This window comes from Ceratotherium simum, chromosome 5 (genome assembly GCF_057802395.1).
Source record: "Ceratotherium simum simum isolate JZ-2026a chromosome 5, ASM5780239v1, whole genome shotgun sequence".
In the NCBI taxonomy this organism is placed as follows: Eukaryota; Metazoa; Chordata; class Mammalia; order Perissodactyla; family Rhinocerotidae; genus Ceratotherium; species Ceratotherium simum.
In genome coordinates this window covers 1178481-1193254 of record NC_141904.1, presented here as the reverse complement: position 1 = coordinate 1193254, position 14774 = coordinate 1178481, and the positions used below count along the sequence as shown (strand labels likewise).

The window sequence follows — 14774 nt, the reverse complement described above, 5'->3', positions numbered from 1 at the left end:
TAGCCCCACTGAATCTTATACCTACTCCCATCACATCAAATGGCATTTTGGGGTTTTTCTACCCCACTGACCATGAACTTCCTGAAAGGTGTGTATCCATGCCTCATTCATCTTTGTATCCTCGCTTTTCAGGACAGCGTCTGGCACATAGTACTCAATAAACATTCATTAAGGCCATCTTGCTGCTATTATTATTTTTGTGCTTATCTTATTCTTAAAAGCACTTGATGATAGCTATAATGGTAACATTCATCAAGGCCACTGTTTCAGGCATCTGGTGTTAGGCAGCCTTCTAAGATGACTTTTAATGGTTCCTGCCTCCTGGTCACGCCCTTGTGGAATCCTTCCCTTTGACTGTGGGTTTCACTTAGTGACCTACTTTTCTTAAACAGAATGCAGTAAATGGGGCTGCTGTCACTTCTGAGGCTAGGTTATGAGGAGAACATGACTTCCATCTTGTTCATGCACTCTTGCTTGCTCTCTCTGATGAAGCAAGATGCCATGTTGTGAGCTGCTCCGTGGAAAGGACCACGTGACAAAGAACTAAGGGCGGCCTCCAGCCAACAGCTGGTATTGAACCAGAGTCCTCAGTTCAGCAGTCTGAGAGGAACTGAATCTTGCCCACAACCACATGAGAGAACTTGACAGCTGACTCTTCCCCAGCCAAGCCTTGACTGCAGCCCCGGCTGACACCTTGATGCAGCCTTTGAGGAGACCCCAAGCTTGAGGATCTAGATAGCTGCATCTGGATTCCTGACCAAGAAACTGTGAGAAGATAAATGTGTGTTGTTTTAAGGTATTAAATTTTGGGGTAATTTGTTACATAACAATAGATAACTAAAACTCATTGCTTCAAGCAATTCGCATCAAATGACTCACTAATCCTTGTAACAACACTAGGAGGTGGACTCGATTTTTAACCCCACTTGACAGACGAGAACACTGAAGCTCAGTTTTGCGTCTGGGCACAGCTTGGCTGCTTCCCTGTTCATGTCTCGGAGGCTACAGTCAAGTTCTGTCTGGCGCTGCAGTTCTAATCGTGGGCTCAAGGTCCTCTTCCACCTCTGTGAGGTGGTTGTCAGAGTTCAGTTCCCTGTGGCTGTATGAGGACGGTCCCCATCTTCTTACTAGCTGCTGTCCAGGAACCCTTCTCGGTGCTGGAGGCTGCCTCCCCACACGGCTTCCATGGGCACTTCACAACACAGATGCTTGCTTTCTTCCAGGCCATCAGGAGCATCTCTTCTGTCCCCAGACCCCCTTTTAAGAGCTCATCTGATTAGAATGAATTAGAATAGTCTTCCTTTTGATGAACTCAACTGATTAGGAATCTTAATTACATTTTCAGAAGTCTCTTTGTCATATAACATAATATGGTCACAGGAGTGAAATTCTATCAATATTCACAGGTTTCACCAAGGGCATGGATCATTGGAGATTGTTTTAGAATTCTGCCTATGACAGGTATTTCTTCTTCCAGTCTTTCACTAAGCCTGTTTTTATATAGTTGTAATAATGTAGCACATTTAAATATGTATACCCTCCTTTCAACTCTATCCTATCACAAGCATTTTCCACTATTATACAGGCTTCATAACCATAATTTAAATAGGTTTATAGTGTACTACACAAAATTAAATTTGACAAGTTTTCCTACAAATTTTCATGTCTAAGCCTGGGGATATTAAGATATTCAACTTTGGAGTGAGACAAGTTGCTTAATTCTTTTTTGTCTCTATTTATAAAATGGATATAGTAAAACAACTCGTTCGTATGAAATTCTTAACTTCAAATGAAATGATACATACGAAATGCTTAACATAATGCCTGACACATAGTAAGCTTTTACGTAGCATCAACGTCATTGTAATCATTATCGTTTATTCTGACCTCATTCTCATTTTACTCCAGATTCTTATAGATCTATCTGATACAAAGATTTCTTCTCGAAGGGAGAATGCAGAGATATTTGGGAGGTGAAGGAGAATGATCAAACTGTAACCTGAGTTTTATTCCTAGTGTGTGACCTTGGGTAGGTTGCTTAGCTTTGGCATCTGTAAAATAGAGACAGAAAATGCTTCACACAGTTTCTTTGATAATGTGTATAAAAGGACAAATCGTGTACCTATTACATAACGCGTACTCAATAATTTAGTTTATTCATCTTGAAAGCTCATTAAAATATTCCAGATACTTTATACGCATTCTTATAGTCAAAATTCTCATTAAATGATCTGTATTTCTCCTACATTCAGAGTTTATGGAAACAATAAAACAGTTTGTAGAAGAGGGATTACAAAATTAGAGTTTCATATGAAAGGAGTGAGACAACGAGATGTTTTAAAGTAGTTTTCTTTTTATTTCAAACAAGATGGGTAAATAAGAAAAGGCACATAGAATTTCATAGTTCCCATGTTTCTTAAGGATAACTTAAATGATAAAACTGAGGCTGTCCTACTTTGGGCACATTATGAGAAGGCAGGATTCTTTGGAAAAAACAATAATGCTGGGAAAAGTAGAAGGCAGCAGGAAAAGAGGAGGACAAAATGTGAGACGGGTTGACTCCATAAAGGAAGCCATAGGCATGAGTCTACAGGAGCTGAGCAGGGCTGTTGAGGATGGGACACTGTGGACATCACTCATTCATAGGGTCTCCAGGAGTCAGAGCTGACTTGATGCACATAACACACCAACACACACATACTCTTAAAAAATAGTCACTGTCTTTAATGAATAACCTATACTTTACTCAGTCATTTTCCCTGTAGATTTCTTGAGGAAGGCATAAAAATTCTCATTCTGTTCAAAAAGAGCCTCTTTAGTTGTCACCTACCATGTTTCAATCAATTAATTGATATATTTTCAATACACTCATCTTTATTTTCCATTGAAGATTTGTCATATCCAGTCTATAACATTCATATAGAAACTGTGTGGGCTAAAATGCTGAAATGTTCTGTAATTCATCGCATGCTAATTAAATTCAGTGTTATTGGAATCTTTTAGTTTTCTTTTTACAGGAAGATATGTAAAGATAATTGATGGAAATGTTACATTTGGAGAAACATTTAGGCTATGTGCATTAAAAAGAAAAACAAAACAACTTACAAGTTTCAGCACTAAGGCTGCGTTTGTGAGAAAAAAAGCTGTCATTGATATTTAAAGAGTTTGTAAATTTAATTGAAAGTATTTTATTTTAGTAAAACCATTCACCAGATGGGAATGTCTGAAACAATCTTTTGCACTGGTGACTATGTTCTTTGATACGAGACCAGCAGTGGCTTCGGAAGGCAGGATTCTGTAGGGGCCTGTCCTGTGTGGTGGCTGAAAGCAGAGGTCAGATTCGCTCTGCCAACCTGGTGCCTCAGCTGCCTCATCTGTAAACCGGGGAGCACACTGGCCTCATCTTAAAAGGGTTTTGTGAGAAAACAATGAGATCATCTGTGTGGAGCACTGAGGCCTAGTGTGTTGTAAGTGCTGAATCAAAGTTCACTTTTATTCCGCTACTATAATTTATGGGACCATTTTCAGAGACAATTGATGAGATGCTTGCTTTTCTAATGCCTCCCTAATGGCATTTCTCTGAAGAAAACCTGAGGATATTTAGGCATTAAACTGAGCTGTGGCTGCCAGGCCTCACTTCTGATGGGATTTCTCTCTGTTTAGTGCCAGTTCTCACTCCAGACCAGCGTGGAGAACGGCTCAGTTGGCAGAGAAGGCACTTACAGATGTTTCCTTTTAAAAGTTAATGAATTTACTTCTCCCCAAAACCACTCATGAAAAAGTTTAAAAAATATTGTGATGTCCATTATGTAGAGGAGACTGTGGGGTGATTAGACCGATTCTATCCTTTTCACCTTCTGCTCTATGAAATTAGATGAAATATATTCAACTTGGACCAAAGTCATGTTGTTCCAACACGTGGAGTGTTTGTAACAGCTTCTTCTTCTCCCACAGGAGAGGTCTCCGGCACCCTGTAAAGGCCTGTCCTTACATTCCCATACCTTTGGGAATCACTCCCGGCTCTGCCTTCCACCTTCCCATAGCCTTGTGCTTGCTCTGCTGTGTGGTTCCAGTTTCCTCTGTAACTATGCAGATCGTTTGCACTGGACAGTCTTTCTGATTCTGGTTTGCCCTTAGAAAGTCCCTCTTTCGGGTCTTCCTCCTTGGTTCTATGTTCTACAGCCCATGGGCCAGCGTTGTTCCACTCCATCCTTAGTCCTGGCATCTAGAACCTGGGCTCTGGGAAATCACCCTAGATCCTTGCCTGTCCAGAGACAGGGAATCAGTAAGTGTCCCAAATCTTAAGTGTTCCAGCCCTGAGATTTTCCTGGAGAACTAGGAGCTCATGTTTGTTTTTATGCAGAGTGATTCAAGGTTGTGTGAATGAGGCCGTTGGGGTCAGCTTAGCCCCCCACCCCCACACTGGAGAAAATGAAATGACCCTAGAATGCTGCATACCTTTGATTGATGGTAACGAGATTATAACACATTCCATAAATGTCTCAAGTGAACCCAGCCACACTTTTGGGCCTTGATTTGGAACTGCACTGTCCTCTTGATGTGGTAAAACAAAGTTTTGATGGATATTTCTGAAGAGTTGAGGAAATATCCAAAGATGATACCCTTGCTCAGAGTTGCTTCTTTCCTCCCAAACCGTAGAAGAGTTTGTTCTGAGCCACGTAATTCTTCTGACCCAGCCATCTTGTATCTAAGAGTACTCATGGCTCAGAGGTATACCTTTTAGAGAATTTCCCAGCCCAACGGTAGCTGGTTTCAGTGGGATATGACACTATGCCCTCCAAGGCAATGCCAGTGTCACAGTTAACAACTCTGTAGCCCCAGTCTAAATTGTCAACACCAATTACTAAACTGGCATATTCTTTTGGAATACATTTTTTACTCCGTATATTTCATTGTTGGGTTTTGTGGGAAATACAAAAGATGTATGGATATAGTCCTTATTCTTGAGCAGATTATGACCCATGAAAAGTCACAGAAACAATTAAATGATAAAACGTGTTTTTATGCTCTAAGATGTCAGAGAAGGAAGTGATCATTTCAGGTTGGTGGCAAATGGTTTCACGGGTGAGGTAGGTTCAAGCTGGGGCTTGAACAATGTTGAGGGTTTGCAGATATGGGAAATATAGGATGGGGAATATTCAGAAAGATTCACATTGCAGCTAGAACAAAGGTGATGATGTCATACTCACGCTTAAAACCTTTCAATATTTTCAATGTTTTGTGCTTCTCAAACTTGAATGTGCACATGCAGTTAAACTGTTAAACGGTCCAGATTCAGTAGGTCTGGAGTAGAGTCTGAGATTCTGCATTTTTAACAAGTTTCCATCTGCTGCTGCTAGACCTCAGATGAAAATTTATGAAGCAAGGCTCTGTACTGGGTGGGGTAGGGCAAACTACAGTCCATGGGCCAAATGTAGCCCACCACTTGTTTTTAAATAAAGTTTTATAGGACACGAGCACATCCATTTGTTTACTTATTGTCTCTGACTGCTTGTGCACTACAATGGCAGCATTAAGTAGTTGTGCCAGAGACCGTATGGCCCACAAAGCCTAAAATTTTTACTATCTTATTCCTTACAGAAAAGGTTTGCCAATCCCTGGTCTATAATACAGAATAAAATTTAAATTCTTTAGGAATATGTGCTGGGACCAGCAAAATATGCCTTCAGCTTGTCTGTCCAATGTTGTTGCTCTGTGCTCTGCCCCCTTAGGGTGCATTACTGCTGTATGATCAGCTTGCTGGTAACCAGTCCTCCATGGTCTTTCTCCTCTCTTTGCATATGCCCTTTGTCTGGAACAACGTTCCCGGTTATCCCCGCCTTGTTCACTCACTCATCTTTATTCATTTCTGATGATACCTCTTCTGGAAAGCTTTCTCAAGGCTGGGCTAGATGCTGGCCTGGGCTTGCTGTAGGACCCGGTCCTTCCCTCAGCCAGAGCACTCACCGCTATGCGCGAATCCTGCCTGTTTGTCTGTCTCTCTCACTGAAAGGCAGGGAGTGAGTTTCATAATGCGTAATATGTAACAGATGTTCAATAAATGTTCATTTAGTGAATGAAGGAAGCAGTAATAAGTGGGGCACATTTGGGATGGAGTGAGGAGACAGGTTTAATGCAGAGTTTACTGGAGAGAGTGGTGGGAAACAAGGTTGGACAGAGCAGGGTGCAGCCAAACCATAATGACCCCGAAACCAGGCTCAAGCATTGGCTTTTCTTATTCTGGGTCAGCAATTCTCCAAATGGCTTTTAATAAATTCTGGAACTATGAGATACTCTTTGATAACAGGTCTTCATGGTCAACAAGTTTCAGAAACTCTGCACAATATGCCCTCCTTTTACAGATTCACAGTTCACAGAACTTTACAGCAAAGAAACCAGTTTAACTTTGTTTAATCCAGGATAATGCATACCTTCTTGCTTGGAATCTCTCCCTCCCTTGGAATAGCAAGTGCATTTTGAAGAGCTCATACTCTGTGGAGTCCCCGCTGGAAGATATCGATTTGGCAGCACAGATCCTGAAAGTCCATAATCGAAGTGATGTTCTAGGAAGATACTCCTGGCAGACGCAGAGTGGATGTGCTGGGGAAGAAGAGAATGAGGCAAGACATCTGCTCTGAAGTGGGGCGCGGATGAACTACGATGATAGTAGAAGTCCCTACTACCACCGCCAACGAATTTTGCTTTCCTTCCTCCCTAATAGGGAGGGTCAACTCTTTTTGACGACTTCCTGCAAGGGGCAGCTCTTTACTACAAATGACGACTCGCTTTACATTCTCGGGGGATTTGCTCTGACGGAGCTGTTTACTGTTCCTTGTTCTCTTCATTAGCAGTAGAATCAGCTGATATGAAATAGTAATGTAGGGTATCCAAAAGTCTGGAAATACTAGGAAATTGTATGCTTATTGTACTCTTCTAAATGAACAGTTAGACTCATATCTCCAATTTCAGAAGTATACCACCTGAAAATATATTGAGCGTGTTGTTTGAAAATTAAACTGTCATTGTTTAACAATGTTTGTCCTATGTTTCCCAGTTTTGCAGACATCCTGTAGAATATTACATATTCACACGCCTGGCATGCTGGTGAGTGGAAGTGGGTGATGTAAGGACACTAGCTGTGGGCGAGAACAGTTGGAAATTTTCTATAGTTTGCTTTTTTTTTAATGGCAAGCTTTGAACTATGCTCACGTGGATTTGGACACTTATCCTGAGTCTACCTGTATATACCTGGGTGTTGGCAAAAAAGGTCAGAGTGTTGTGTTTCCCAAACTATGTTCCACTAGGATTTCATGATGTGTTACCACACACACATACACACACACACACTCACACACTCACATATTTGGAAAATGCTAGTTACACAGATTTCTTTGCTGCAGGAATTCTCTGAGCCTTTATGTAACAATGTGCACTGTGAATCTGCAAAAAGGGGATTCGATATGCAGGATTTCTTAAGATTATTTGACCATGGAATCTTTTTGATATGAGACGCCGTTTACCATACACTAGTATTTTGTGGGATACCAAATGAGCAATGCTGTACTAGTATATAAATTAGCTGCATGTTCTTTACAGAATGACCATACAATTACTCGAGGGGACAGTTCCGAGTCAGACTCCCCTGTGTGGTGTGCTGGCTCCACTGCTCAGTAAGTGTGTGATCCTGGGCAAGTTGCTTAATCTTTTGCAAGTCAGTTTCTTCCCATATCAAAAGGATTCAGTAACTCTGGCAGTCCCTATAACAGAGCTGTTGTTAGGATTCATTAAGATAATGTAAGTGAAGCGCTTCGCCTGGCACCTGGCACACCAGCAGATACTGTGTCTTATTGCAACACTGTTACTATCACAGCTCACCGTTGGACTTTATCACCACGAGTGTTCGTCCTCATCCCTGTTTCCCTGCCTGGTGCCTCTGAACTTCAAAAAGCCTAGACAATGCCTACCGGCTTATTGTGTACTGATATAGATAGATCACTGTGGTAAAATCAGCTTGTATGTTAAATAGGATAATGTTTTATCCTATAATTTCAAAATATTGTGCTTCAGTAAATTTTAGAAATATTTCTCATTTAATTGTAGTGCGTAGTAGCTGAACTTATTGTGGTCCTCTGAGGTCCATCAGACAAAGGAGGAATTTCTCATTTCATGAAAAGATGACAAGAATATTTCTTAAATTTGTTCCCTGAAATTTATCATTGTAAAGTGACAAAGAGAACTACATGTTTCCAGAATAGCTAGAAAAAACTTCTTGTTATTTATATAGTCGATGTTGTCAGAGTGCTAGGGAAGGAAAGAATCTTCGGAAAAATGCAGTCTTCCCTGTGCCGAAGGGCTCTAGGAATTGAAGGAAACTCACCGCACACAGATCTTAATACTAAAATCAATAATAGAGTATAGTAGTTTGTATTTGTGTTTTTCAAAACTCTTTAACCTTTAATGATCTCACTGGACCAAATATATCTTTGCCCTGCTAACCCTAGATTTGGAAACTGTACATAGATTTATTTCGAAATCCACGCATATAAGGAATATATAAGGTCAAAATGCAGCAGAAATTTGTGTGGGTTACATCTTTTTTTAAAAGTCCTATTAAATCTCTCAGCATTCAGTAAGTAATGTTTAAGTATCTACGTTTGTTTAAATTTGAAGGAAATGCAAATCAAGACTTAGCATACTTGAGCATATAACCCTCAAACTAGATGAGCAAAACGAAAACTTTTAAATGAAAAATAAGAGTAATTGAAACCTATAGTTAAAAAGTTACAGGTGAATTACCTTTTATCTTTACAAATAACTGACACCTGACATGGCTTTCTCCTTGTTTCCTGTCCCCCATGTGACACTGGTGTCCTCAGCCAGAGAATAGTCATCTTCTTTGGAGTCACAGCAGGAACAAACTGGGTCAGGAAGGTGCCTGTGAGGCCCATCCGCTCAGCCTGTCCTGGGCAGGCCCTCAGGCCTCTCTGAGACCTAGCCTCACAGCTGCAGAATGGGTTAAATAACATCAATTGTGTGTTTCCCACAGGATTACCGTGAGGATGTAAGGTCAACGTGTGTGAGACAGCAGTGGAAGCCATAGATCACCATAGAGATGTCAAGGGTTATTGTGGGTCATAAACCATTGGAATTGTTCTCGGCCCCAGCTCTTCACGAGGCTGGCTTCTTCTCATCATGCAGGTTTTGACGGAAATGTTAGAGAGGGCTTTCTAAGCGACTGATCTCAGGTAGAAATGCACCACCTCCACCAGTCACCCCTTGCCCTGCCTCCCTGTTCATAGGCTCCTTACTGCCTGCAGTGAACCCTCTCGTTGTTCGTGTTTTCTGCCTCCTTGTCCTGCAGTGTAAGCTCCACGGGGGGGGGACCGTGGCCTGTTGTGTGCATTGCTGACTCCCATGTCTGGGACGGTGTACAGTGAAGGAATGTGCTGTCTTTAGGTATGTCTGTTCCAGTGGATTTAGGTCTTAGAGCTGTGTCAGGCTGAACACTTTCGTATAACTTTCTATGTACTTGGCAACAAAAGGTTTTGGAAAGTAACTCCTGCATCTTCCCAAGTCAGTGATAAATTCCAGCCTGAAGAGAATTGCTTTCTCTGTGGGGTCATTTTCATCTCAGATCAAGTCACTTTACTCAAAATGCTGCCCAGACTTCGTCTATCTCCAGAGAACCAGAAGAGAGATTTATTTTTCGATTCTCCCTGTTAGGGTGAGACGATCATTTAGATCACTTGGTATTCCTCTCTCCAGGGCCAGCTGGAGTTGTGATCATAAGCTGCTAAGTCAGTCTGGCATTCTCAAACGGCACTATTGTATTTCACATGTTGGTTAAAATGCTAGGCAGTTTATTCCTATCAAATTGAGAATATCAAAGTTTATGACTGGAGAAATAAAAAGCCATGCCGTACAAAGATGACGAATAAACCCCAGAGTTTTTGCAATCACGTGTAAAGTCTTCAACCATCCTGTTAGTCTCTGGCTTCACGCCTGCTGCTCTTCCCATCCTTCTTCCTCTCCAGCCACACTGGCCTCCCTGCCACTCCCGTAATCCTGCAAAATCTCCCTTCCCCCAGGTATCCACAGGGCTTGCTCTCGTATAGCCTTCAGGTGTTTGTTTGCTCAAATGCCTCCTTGGTAGAGATGCTTCCCTGTCCACCCTACTTACAATCACAAAGCCCGCTCTGCATTCCCTACCACATTCCTGCTTCCTATTTGTTTTCCGTAGCACTTATCACTATCTGACATACTTTCTATTTTATTCATTTATCTGTTTATTGTCCGTTTCCTCTTGCCATAATCTAAGTTCTATGAAGGCAGGAACTTTTGTGTGTTCACTGTACTGTCTGGCACATGATAAGCAGTTAATAAATATTTATTGAATTAATTAATGAATTAGAGAAGAAATTAATATGCAAAAGAGTAGCATAATTTGAATAATTAAAGTTCAAACGATTCATTACAGTTGATTATATACAGTTCTCCAACACTTGAGGCTGAGCGTTAATTAGATTGCCGCAAGGCACAGAGACTGCAGGGTTACTCCAGGACGCAAGATTTTATTTTAAAGCATTTAGGGGAAGTAAGTCAGAAAGTAAGGAAATGGAATGTCATTGAGAGCACTGTTCGAGGTGTAGTCGCTGACCTAGTGCTGCGGCTCGGCTGGGCCCCACCCCAACTTGGATGAGTAAGTCTGCGTGGGGCCTGAGAAGGTGCACTTCTAACCGGTTCCCAAGTGTTTCTGATGCTGCTACACTGGGTGCGCTTTGAGCACCTGACCTAGTAGCATGGAAACACTATGGCGAGCTTCAGATGGTCCAGGACTGGCATAGAAGCACTACAGTGACCTTTGGGCAGTCTAGGACCAGCATTGAAGCACCACGTGAATTTTGGGTGGTCTAGAACCAGCATGGAAGCACTACATGAACTTCCGGTGGTCCAGGACCAGCGTGGAGGCACTACGGTGACCTTCAGGTGTTCCAGGACCAGCGTGGAAGCACTACAATGACCTTTGGGCAGTCTAAGACCAGCATTGAAGCACCACGTGAATTTTGGGTGGTCTAGGACCAGCATGGAAGCACTACATGAACTTCAGGTGTCCAGGACCAGTGTGGAGGCACTATGGTGACCTTCGGGTGGTCCAGGACCAGCGTGGAGGCACTACGGTGACCTTCGGGTGGTCCAGGACCAGCGTGGAGGCACTACGGTGACCTTCAGTTGTCCAGGACCAGTGTGGAAGTGCTACATGAACTTCAGGTGTACAGGACCAGCATGGAGGCACTCTGTGACCTCCACGTGGTCTAGGACCCTCACGGAATCCACTATGTCACCTTCAGACAGTCCAGAACAAGTGACTTGATTCCCTTGCCCTTTGCATGCTATTCCTGTTTGATTCTATTCTGAGACCAGTTCTTATTTTTAACTCAAGCTTTTGGCTTGCTCATGGAATCTAGTGTCTCACGACCTTTGCTTTTTGCTTTTCCTCTCTGTGACCCTCTGCATTTGTACCTGTCAAGTGTGTCTGTGTCTCTCCTTCAAAGTGCCAGGGGAGTTTAATGGTTGGATTGGATATTCCAATCTTCAGTAGAGAGTAGCTCTGTAGGGCACAGCTCCGTAATAGACACCTTACAGGCCCCTTGGATCACGCAAAGATCCTGGACAAGCAAGGTCATGTGGAATAAACCATGCTCACCTGTGTAGAAGACATCTCATTGATCTTTGTTCAGAAGGGGTCTGTGAGATAAAGGCACTTGAGGCTTTTCAGAAGAGGGCTCTGACATGACAGGCAGCTTGCATGGAGTATCTGCTTCCAGGTGATAAAGGATAATTTGAAATAGTGTGGGAGAGAATGCCTGTATTTTACTGCAAAGTGAGCCATAAATTAGCCTGGTAATACTGGACAGATTCTTGTTTTCCTCTGGGCCTCGCCTTCCCCAGTGATAAAGGGAGGGGATTTGACAGGATGAGCTGCAAGTTCCTTTCCACATGCAGCGTGCAATGATTTGACGATTTTGTTAGTGTACATGTCTAGGTGTCTAGGTGCATGACTAGGTCAGCCTCAGTCTCCAGATTGCTATGATCCAATCTACTATGGTAGAACTTATATTCTGTTTTCTTAAGAGAATAGACACAGAACTAACTTGCCTGGATTTGAATCCTAGTTCTGCCACTTACCAGCCATGTGGCCTTGGGCAAATTACTTTGTCTGAGCCTCAGTTTCCTCATCCATAAAATTTGGGTTATAGTAAGTTCCTTATAGTTTTGTTGGATTAAATGAGTTATTACATGTAAAAGTATTTATCATAGCTGGGGATGAAATGTTTTAATATATGTTAAAGTATTTGGAAAATTATCTGGCACATAGAAAAGACTATGTAAGTACTCAAACTTATTTTTATATGTTTTCATCTGTGCTATATTTTGTCTGTTTTAGTACACTTGACTATACGGTGCATGGGATTTTTATTTAGAACTGTGCTTAGAATATGAAGTCATCAGAAATTCGTATAATAAAATGCTATTGTAGTGAGAAAATTTTGAAGTGTTTTAGAAATACCTATATTCTTTTAAAAGGTATTTCTGGAAGCAAAGAAGCATGTGACACTGCGTGAAAGACAAAACTATAAGAACATAAAACATATCAATCTTTGCCAAAGACTAGAGGTGGGGGAGGGGATTGACCGCGATGGGCACAAGGGAACTTTTGGGGATGACAGCAATATTCTCTATCTCAGTTGTGGTGGTGGTTACATGACTGAATATGTGTGTCAATACTCATGTACAAAAGAAGGAGTCGATTTTATTGTACCTATGTTGTAGCTAAATGAACCTGACTTTGTTAAAAAATGCTTCTCGGTATAATCTTTTGATCTGGGAGATTTTGTAGAACATGCAGCTGTGTATAATTCTGATCCTGCAAATTGGTTTCCTAAACTTGAGTTCATTTTCATTTCAAGTACTTGAAATATAACGTAAAATGTCAGTAGAAACACTGCCACAGCTGCCACCATCTTGGCAGCACCTGCTCCTCCTGTTTGGTTAGTTAGTCGTGGTACTTTCTCACAAAACAGCTCTGACCTCCCTCGCACCTCTTTGCCTTCAATACCACCCCTACTCCACCTCCGTCTGTCTCCTCCTCCTCATGTCTCCTGGGGGGCCTCAGGCTTTCCCTCACCTGGAAAACAGGAACAAAGCCGCCTATCTGATGTTTATTGATGCCATTTTGAGTGGTACTATTTTATAAAGATTATTTTCTAAATTGTTGCTGCTGATATTCTGAAAAAAACGTTTTTTATGAATATCTCGTATTCATTAGCTAAATTTAATATTTTGTAGATTATTTTTATTTTTTTTTAAAAAATCGTATTAAAGCAGCTCCTAGTTTGCTGAGTACTTTTTAATTATTATGCATGGATGCAAGTTTTATGAAGCATTTTTTCTGCATCTGCTGAGATCGCATGCCTTTTTTCTTCTTCATTTTGTCAATACGGTGAATTATGTTAATTGATTCTCAAGTGTTAAAACAGCCTTGCTTTTCTGGAAAAGTCATCTTGATTATTATATTTTATCCATTTTATATTTGTTGAATATGAGTAGCTAACATCTTGTTTAGGATTTTTGTGTCTGTGTTCATGGGTGGGGTTGGACTTAACTGTCTTTCCTTGTGGTTGCCCTGTCAGATTTTGAGATCGAGATTATGATGGCTTCTCAAAACTGGTGGAGTGGTGCTCACTTTCCCCTGTGTTCTGAGGTTTCTGTGAGATTGAGAATCGCTCTTAAATGCTGGGAAGTTGCCAGGGAAGCCATCTTGGCCTGGATTTTCCTTAAGAGAAGGTTTTTAATTATGAATTTAATTTCTTTAACAATCACAGGACTATTCATATTTTTATTTCTTTCTTGTTCAAGTTGGTAAATGTTCTTCATTAGAATTTTGTCTATCTTAAATTTTCAATATTTTATCGGCACAAATTTGCTTATAACAAGCTCCTATATTTTCAGTGTCTGTAGAATCTAAAGGGATGTTTCTTCAGTGATATGTGTTGTCTCTTGTCTTCCCCGATCACTCTTCCAAGAGTTTTGCCAGTTCATTAGTCCTTTCAAAGCATCAATCTGTGGCTTTGTTGATTCCTTCCAATGTAATTTGTTTATTTCATTAACTTCTGCTCTTATCTTTCTTCTGTTTTCTTTGAGTTTATTTTGCTTTTATTTTTGTTATTTCTTGAGATAGACGCTTAGTTCATTAACTTTCAATCCTTCTTTTCTAATTTACGCATTTAATTTTAAAGGCTATAAATTTCCTTTAACATTTCTTTATCTGCATCACAAAAATTTTGATATTTAACCTTTTGTTATAATTTTATTATAATTCTCATAAGATCGCTTCTCGGCCTTTTGGCTAAGATCAAGTGTAGTATAATTCTCTTAAGAAACTTTTCTAATTTTTACATTAATTCATTATTTGACACAGGGGTTATTTAGTATTTCTTTTTTTTTAATTTTATTTATTTATTTTTTTCCCCCAAAGCGCCGGTAGATAGCTGTATGTCATAGCTGCACACCCTTCTAGTTGCTGTATGTGGGACGCGGCCTCAGCATGGCCGGACAAGCGGTGCGTCGGTGCGCGCCCGGGGTTCTGAACCCGGGCAGCCAGTAGCGGAGCGCACCCACTTAACCACTAAGCCACGGGGCCGGCCCTATTTAGTATTTCTTAATTTTCGAATATAAGGATATTTTCCAGCTATCTTTCTGTTATTGCTTTCTAG

General features: G+C 41.1%; 1 pseudogene; it reads left to right on the top strand.

The window, feature by feature from the left end:
* Positions 1–14387: 14387 nt before the first annotated feature.
* On the top strand, positions 14388–14468 carry LOC147916946 (U2 spliceosomal RNA; annotated as a pseudogene).
* Positions 14469–14774: the final 306 nt, after the last annotated feature.